Consider the following 7464-nt stretch of genomic DNA (forward strand, 5'->3'; position numbering starts at 1 on the left):
AGACTCAACGTTCTGCACACCCAAACCTGGGTCAGTCAGGAAAGTCCCTGGAAAGCCAGATGCTTCCAAAACGGAGCCCCTACGAAGGACGTCACCAAGGAGCGAAGAGAAGAATCTCAAAACCCAGGATGTACTTCGTGAACCGGATGTTGCTCCTTTCAAAAATGGTAAATGGCACGCATTGTAATCTTTGTATTTTCACACACAATTTGAATTATGTTAAGTCACTAAATTAGTCTGTACATTACACTTATCCCAGCATGTTTGTTTAAAAGGCTTTTGCAGTGTTCAATAGCTCTTTTCCAACCTATCATTTGAAATGCTATTGCTTTATGCATCTTATGTCTTATTTAGTCTTAAATGGTATTGCAGTGTATTGATGTACAACATGTTTTCAATTCATTCTTCAGAAAAATGTGAGACAGCCAAAAAACGTAAGAGAAGTGGAGAACGTGGAGAAGTCGTGGCTAGTCCGCGACTGAAGAAGAAGCGGGTTTCATTTAGTGGTCACCTGAACCAACTGAAGAAGAAGCAGGCTTCATTTAGAGGTCACCTGAACCAACTGATGAAGAAGTACCTGAACCAACTGATGAAGAAGCAGGTTTCATTTAGAGGTCACCTGAACCAACTGAAGAAGAAGAAGATTTCATTTAGAGGTCACCTGAACCAACTGAAGAAGAAGCAGGTTTCATATAGAGGTCACCTGATCCCAGAGTGCCTCAGACCAGCATCTGCCATTGGCCTGATAACGGTAAGATTATGAAGGAGCATTGTTGGGTTTTACCTCTCATTATCATTATTTATTTATTTATATATTTATTTATGTATGTATGTATGTATGTATGTATGTATGTATGTATTTATTTATTTATTTATTTATTTATTTATTTATTTATTTATTTATTTATGTATTTATGTATTTATTTATTCATTTATTTTAATGGATTTTAATCTCCATAGGAATTTGAACTTGAGCATCCAGCCCTTGCCAGCAGCCCAAAGGTGAAAGGTCGGACCCCTTCTCTCAAGACTCCATCACCTGTGAAGATGTCCCCAAAAGGTACACAGCCTATAAAGCACACAGTGTCAGTGTTGTTAATTTAAAGAACTTAACATGAGCCTACTCAGCAAAGGCTTCAACTGAACTTTGTGCTCCCAACCTCCAAAACCGTAGAAATGTTTTAACATTTTCCCATTGGAAAAATGTGCAATGCTGTAAAACGCTTGCAATTTTATATTCTGGACATACTTTATATCCAATTCAATTATGAGAGAAAATCCTTGACTGTCAGCTGAAGTCAGTCCTGCTGTCAGTAGGGTCAAGTTATCCATGAGTGTCATTGCACTCAACTTCCCCTTTATATCTGAGTGTTGGACATTACATATCTCTGACAACTAAAATGTGAAGCATTTCAAACCTCTCTAGGCCAGTGGTTCTCAACTGGTGTAGCCTTAGGACCCACTATTTTCCTTGTCATGAAGTCGCGACCCAAATTTCAGATTTTTTTTAAACCCACTCAAATTTATTGCACAAAAAATAGCGCATTAATTTAATACACAATGCCTTCATGCACTGTCAAATGAACAAAAAAGTGCAACAGAAGTGCAACTAGGGCTAAAAACCAATTGAAATAAGGCAGACTTGAATTACAGGCCTATATGTTTTTAAATTTAAACAAGTCAAACTGGTCATGCTCAGAAAGTCTTATTTGAACTGTATGAAATATGAAATAAAATGCAGACTTATCTTGAATTACATGCCTATATGTTTTTAAACAAGTTAATAATAATAATAATAATAATAATAATAATAATAATAATAATAATAAAACAAGTTAACCTGGTCATGCTAATCCAGTTTCAATAGTCTGAATTTAACTAATATTAAATAAAAAGTCAGACTTTTCTTGAATCACAGGCAGGCTATATGCTTTTTAGTTAAACTGGTCATAACTTTTAATTAAACTGGGGCCATGCTAATCCAGTTTCAATCATCTGAATTGAACTAAAATTAAATATGAAATGAAAAGGCAGACTTCTCTTGAATTACAGGCAGAGCATATGCTTCAGCTTGTTAAACAAGTAAAACTGGTCAGGCTAATCCAGTTTCAATAATCTGAATTTACCTCAAATGAAATATGATTTTTTTTTTTTCTGGCCAATGTCCGCGACCCAATCAAAACGGCCCCGCGACCCATCTCTGTGTTTTGTTGTGGAGTTCAGTTGTATTAAAATGACTGTCAAGTAGACTTGCCTTTTGATCTAAAAAATAATAATTTGTTCTTGCTTGTTTCTAGACCCCCAGTTGAAAGATGGAACAACACAACGATGCAACAATGACAACATCCAGCGCCCCCTGGAGGAAAACATTGAGGTGGAGTCAAAGAAGGATGACCTACAAAGCAAGACCACCTCGCCATCCAGTGACCTATTCAGTGACCTCGTTCAAATGATGAAGCAAATGATCGCTCTACAGAAATCTTCTGTCAGCGTGCCTCAAACGCCAGCCTCAAGCTTCTGCACACCCAAACCTGGGTCCGTCAGCAAAGTCGCTGGAAAGCCGGTCGTTTCCACAGAAGCCAAGAGCACACCTAAAAAGGTGGAAGATGAAGCCTCTTGTGGAATCGCTGCGATTGAGGGCAATGCTGAAGATGAAAACAACAGTGTGGTGACTCCGAACTCGGCGAAGAAGCCGAGGAAGTCCGTCCAAGTTCCTACTTCTGAGAAGACTGGACTCGTCGCAGAAGAGAACAAGCCAACTGAACAGCCTGCCGAATCTGAAGCAACTTCAACAGCCCAGAGAAGACGTCATGCAACCGCCCAGAGGTTCACAGTGAGTGAGGTGGTTGAGCAAATCTCTGCTGAAAAGCCCCGGACTCCGACCAGGAGGAGCAAGAGAGCCACCCCCATCACACCTGCTCTGACTAAGGGACAAGAAGAGGTCACTGAGATCCAGCCAGATGCTTCCAAAACGGAGGCCCTACGAAGGACATCGCCAAGGAGCATAGAGAAGAATCTCACAACCCAGGATGTACTTCGTGAACCGGATGTTGCTCTTTTCAAAAATGGTAAACGGCACGCATTGTAATCGTTGTATTTCCACACACAATTTGAATTCTGTTAAGTGAGTTAACTCAATTAGTCTGTGCGTTACACGTATCCTAGCATGTTTGTTTCAAAGGCTTTTGCCGTGTTCAATAGCTCTTTTCCAACCTAGCATTTGAAATGCCATTGCTTTTATATGTATCCTATGTCTTATTTAGTCTTAAATGGTATTGCAGTGTATTGATGTACAACAATTATGTTTTCAATTCATTCTTCAGAACAATTTGAGACAGCCAAAAAACGTAAGAGAAGCGGAGAACGTGAAGAACTCTGGGCAAGTCCGCGACTGAAGAAGCGGCTTTCATTTGGAGGTCACCTGAGCCCAGAGTTGTCTGACAAACGTCTGCCTCCTGACTCTCCATCACGCAAAGGGGCCGCTCCACAACCAAGCCTGTGCCTCAGACCAGCATCTGCCATTGGCAAGGTAAGATTATGAAGGAGCATTGTTGGGTTTTACCTCTCCCATTGTAAATGTAATGCAGCATTTATTTATTTATTTATTTATATTAATGTATTTTGATCTCCATAGGAACTTGAACTTGAGCATCCAGCCCTTGCCAGCCCAAAGGCGAAAAGTCCAGCAAAAGCAACGACGCCGTCACCTAAGAGGTCCCCAAAAGCTAGGAGGACCCCTTCTCTCAAGACTCCATCACCTGGGAAGATGTCCCCAAAAGGTACACAGCCTATAAAGCACACAGTGTCAGTGTTGTTAATTTAAAAGAACTAACATTAGTCTACTCAGCACAGGCTTCAACTGAACTTTGTGCTCCCTACCTCCAAAACCTTAGAAATGCTTTAAATGTTTCCCATTGGAGAAAATGTGCAATGCTGTAAAACGCTTGCAATTTTATATTCTGGACATACTTTATATCCAACTCAGTTATGAGAGAAAATCCTGACTGTCAGCTCAGGTCAGTCCTGCTGTCAGTAGGGTCAACTGTTATCTGACACCAACACGAAGGTCGCAGGTTCGACCTTCCAGCTGCCTGTGTTTGCCATGCCTGGAAGAGTTGTGGAGATTGTCCATTTCCACAGATGTTTGGAGATGGAGTGAGAGTTTGTTGAATGTCATAGCTGTTAAAAATAGTATATGTTTTGCTCATATTAGATATACACTGTTTGGGGGGGCATGGTGGCTCAGTGGTAGAGCTGTCGCCTCACAGCTAGAAGGTCCTGGGTTTGATTCTCACCTGGGACGCTGTGAGCGCTGAAGGAATGCGTGCCCGTCCGGATGTCCTCGAGTGCCCGCCGCCCGGCTGGGGTCGTCAAAAGGACCCTTCTGTGTGGAGTTTGCATGTTCTCCCCATGCCCCCTGGGGGTTTCCTTCATATAGGAACCCCCTTCACCAAAACATGCAATATCCTGGTTGCTAATGTGGTTCCTCCTCTGGTCGTTAAGGGCGCCTGTTCGGAGGGAGGGGAACCGGTTGGAATAGCGTGAACCTCCCACGTGCTATGTCCTACCGGTGAAGCTTCCCCTGTCAGGTGAAAAGAAGCGGCTGGCTAACTGCCCATGCCTCGGAGGAAGCATGGAGCCAGTTTCGGCTCTCCCCAGATCGGCAGAGGGTGGAGCAGCAACCAGGATAAATAAATTAAATTAGCACTAATGGGGGATAAAAATGGGATAAAAAATCTGGAAAAAAGATATAAAAAAAAAAGATATACACTGTTTGAAAGAGAAATCATGCACAATGTCAGATAGATATTTAATTTTATTTCTGTAAAAATATGACACGTGGGGAAACAACACTAACGAAGGCTAATGTATATTATCAAAAAAATATCTGAACCCTGACTCAAGTATTTGACGAATCAATTATAATAATGCTCAAATAATAATGTTATTGTGTTCACTTTTCCACCATCTTTATTCCAGAAACGGAGGCTGATGAAATTGCCTGTGGTGACCACCAACTGGATGAAGTGCCCTGTGGTCACGCTGAAGATCGACCATCAGATGCCGCCATAGACACTAGCATTGAAGTGGACACAGCTAGCATTGAAGTGGACACAGCTAGCATTGAAGTGGACACAGCTAGCATTGAAGTGGACACAGCTAGCATTGAAGTGGACACTCAGGAGGAGGAGGAGGAAATGTGCTCCTTTAGCACATTTTCTATCATTCGCTCAACAAACAAACCAAACAAAGTGGGCCAAATGAGTCGAATGAGTGGGTACTGGATTAGTTTCTGATCCAGAGGGTGGTCCACAGTGATAGTGGTCCCAGCTCCCCCTCTGACGATGATGCCATCTCCAGAGCACAATTCATCACAAAAGCCATGAATGCCAAAAAGCCTTTTTTCTCCACACTTATGTTTTGTCCAGTTCCACTGTTCTCCGGTTCCTTTTCCACTTCCCTCTCTACCTTTCTACCCATACTTTTGGTGAGCCACCTGAGGAAGAAGTGGTGTTTACATCTGACATTACAGCTCCAGCGTGACATCTAGTGGGGGGGAAAAAACCGAAACAAAAAACACATATAGCTCCTTTAAAGTAATCGATTTATTTGATTATAAAAAATAGTTGATTGATTTTCTGTCAATCGACTCATCAACTAATCGTTGGAGCTCTACTGTAGGTGTTTGCATTAGATTTTTTGTCTTTAACATGCTGTGATTGACCCCACTGCTGCCACCAGTGTAGTGGGAATCAGCTAAATGCAGTTTAAAGTGCTGACATTGTACTTTGTTGTCGCTTGCACCTTATCTTTTTAGTGTTGGTACCACAGAATACTGTACCACGTGTACCCTGAGAGCTGACTGGTGGAATTTAAGGAAATGAACACTTTTATGTAGTGTAAACGCATCTCTGTTATGGATGTACACCCTATTCTCTGCGGAAAGCTACAGTAAAAGAGATTGTTAGAATTGTTCACACTCACAGCAACTGTTCAAAACCCTCAGCTTGACTGACTCATCTGTTAAATGGGGGGGGGGGGGGGGGCGTTTTGATTGAGGTGTACAACTTTGACTGTTTATGTAATCACAGTTAGCAGCGCTCATCGTGATGATGAAGTATTACAGCTTGCCGTTTGGGCAGGCGGCTACACAACATCATTGTCTAACTAGGCTACTGATTAGCCGGCCGGGGTGCAACAACCTATTTGTATAAAAAAAAGTATACGATGAGTAAAAGCATCACTTGCTGGAACTTCTCCGTGCCAAACTCATGGTGGTGGAGGACTCTCTCACTGCTTGTGTCAGACTACAGTAGTGCGATAAACAAGGATCATTGTGGCATTGTGCCGCATTCAACTCTGGGAACTGTGCAGAAGGTTGACGTGAGGTTATGATTTTCTGTCAATCGACTCATCAACTAATCGTTGGAGCTCTACTGTAGACGTTTGCATTAGATTTTTTGCTTTAACATGCTGTCTGACCTTTCTGTCTGTCTTCTCAATTACCCTCCCTTTCCTGCCCCAGGTTCCCCATTTATAAAAAAGAAAAAACCTGACAGTGGCCATCCTCCTACTTTAAACAGTGTAGTCAGAGAAGAGAATACGCTATATATGCAGACAGTACATCAAGCACTTAGGTCCAGTTCCAACACATACAGTAGAATGAGTAGATGGTAGTCTATGTTTCATTTAGGAATCGTGTGTTGTTCCACTGCTCGGTTGTAAGATTTGTGTTTTGTACCTCTTCCAGGATAGGATAGGATCACATGAATTAGCATTTCCAGATTGAACTACAATGTGTTAAGCCACTACACTACATAAACAGCAAGAGAAACAAGGTACCTGTGGCTTCAAACTGCAAAGATGACTAACTAACCCTCAGATTTGTTTAGTGATAACTTTTGTACTGTTATCAAATAACTATGTCTCACCTCGCCTAATCATTTTGTACCCACACCCTCCTCCCTCCCATTAATTATATTTTCTTGTATTATAATAGTATCAGAATAGTGTTGGTTCACTTTAACCACTTTTTCCAAAAATAAATCACTCAATATCCCAAACGTTGTCTGTCTCATATTGTGTCAGCTATACTGTGAGCCACTCATGTAAACCCAACCCAATAAAATGCTGCTATTTATTTTTCTGCAAACAATTCTGTTCAATATCAATGTTTGTGAAGCAAAAATGTGTTACGGCACATTTCAACAAGTCCTCCAACCACAGGAGCGTTTCCAACGTAGATTTGAAAACGTTGCTGCGTCGGAGCTGCGTCTGCGATGCCATCAGTGGTGTCACTCGAGCAACTGATGTCATAAGTGATGTCACTCAAGCAGTTGTGATGTCATTAGTGATGTCGTCAATTCTGCCAGGCTGAGGTTATAAGTAGGACTGGCATACTTAAGTTGAGTTGCACTGTGTTATTGGACTTTTTTTAAGTACAAGATTGCTCAACTGCGCATG

This window comes from Poromitra crassiceps (genome assembly GCF_964638095.1).
Source record: "Poromitra crassiceps genome assembly, chromosome: 10".
Lineage (NCBI taxonomy): Eukaryota > Metazoa > Chordata > Actinopteri > Beryciformes > Melamphaidae > Poromitra > Poromitra crassiceps.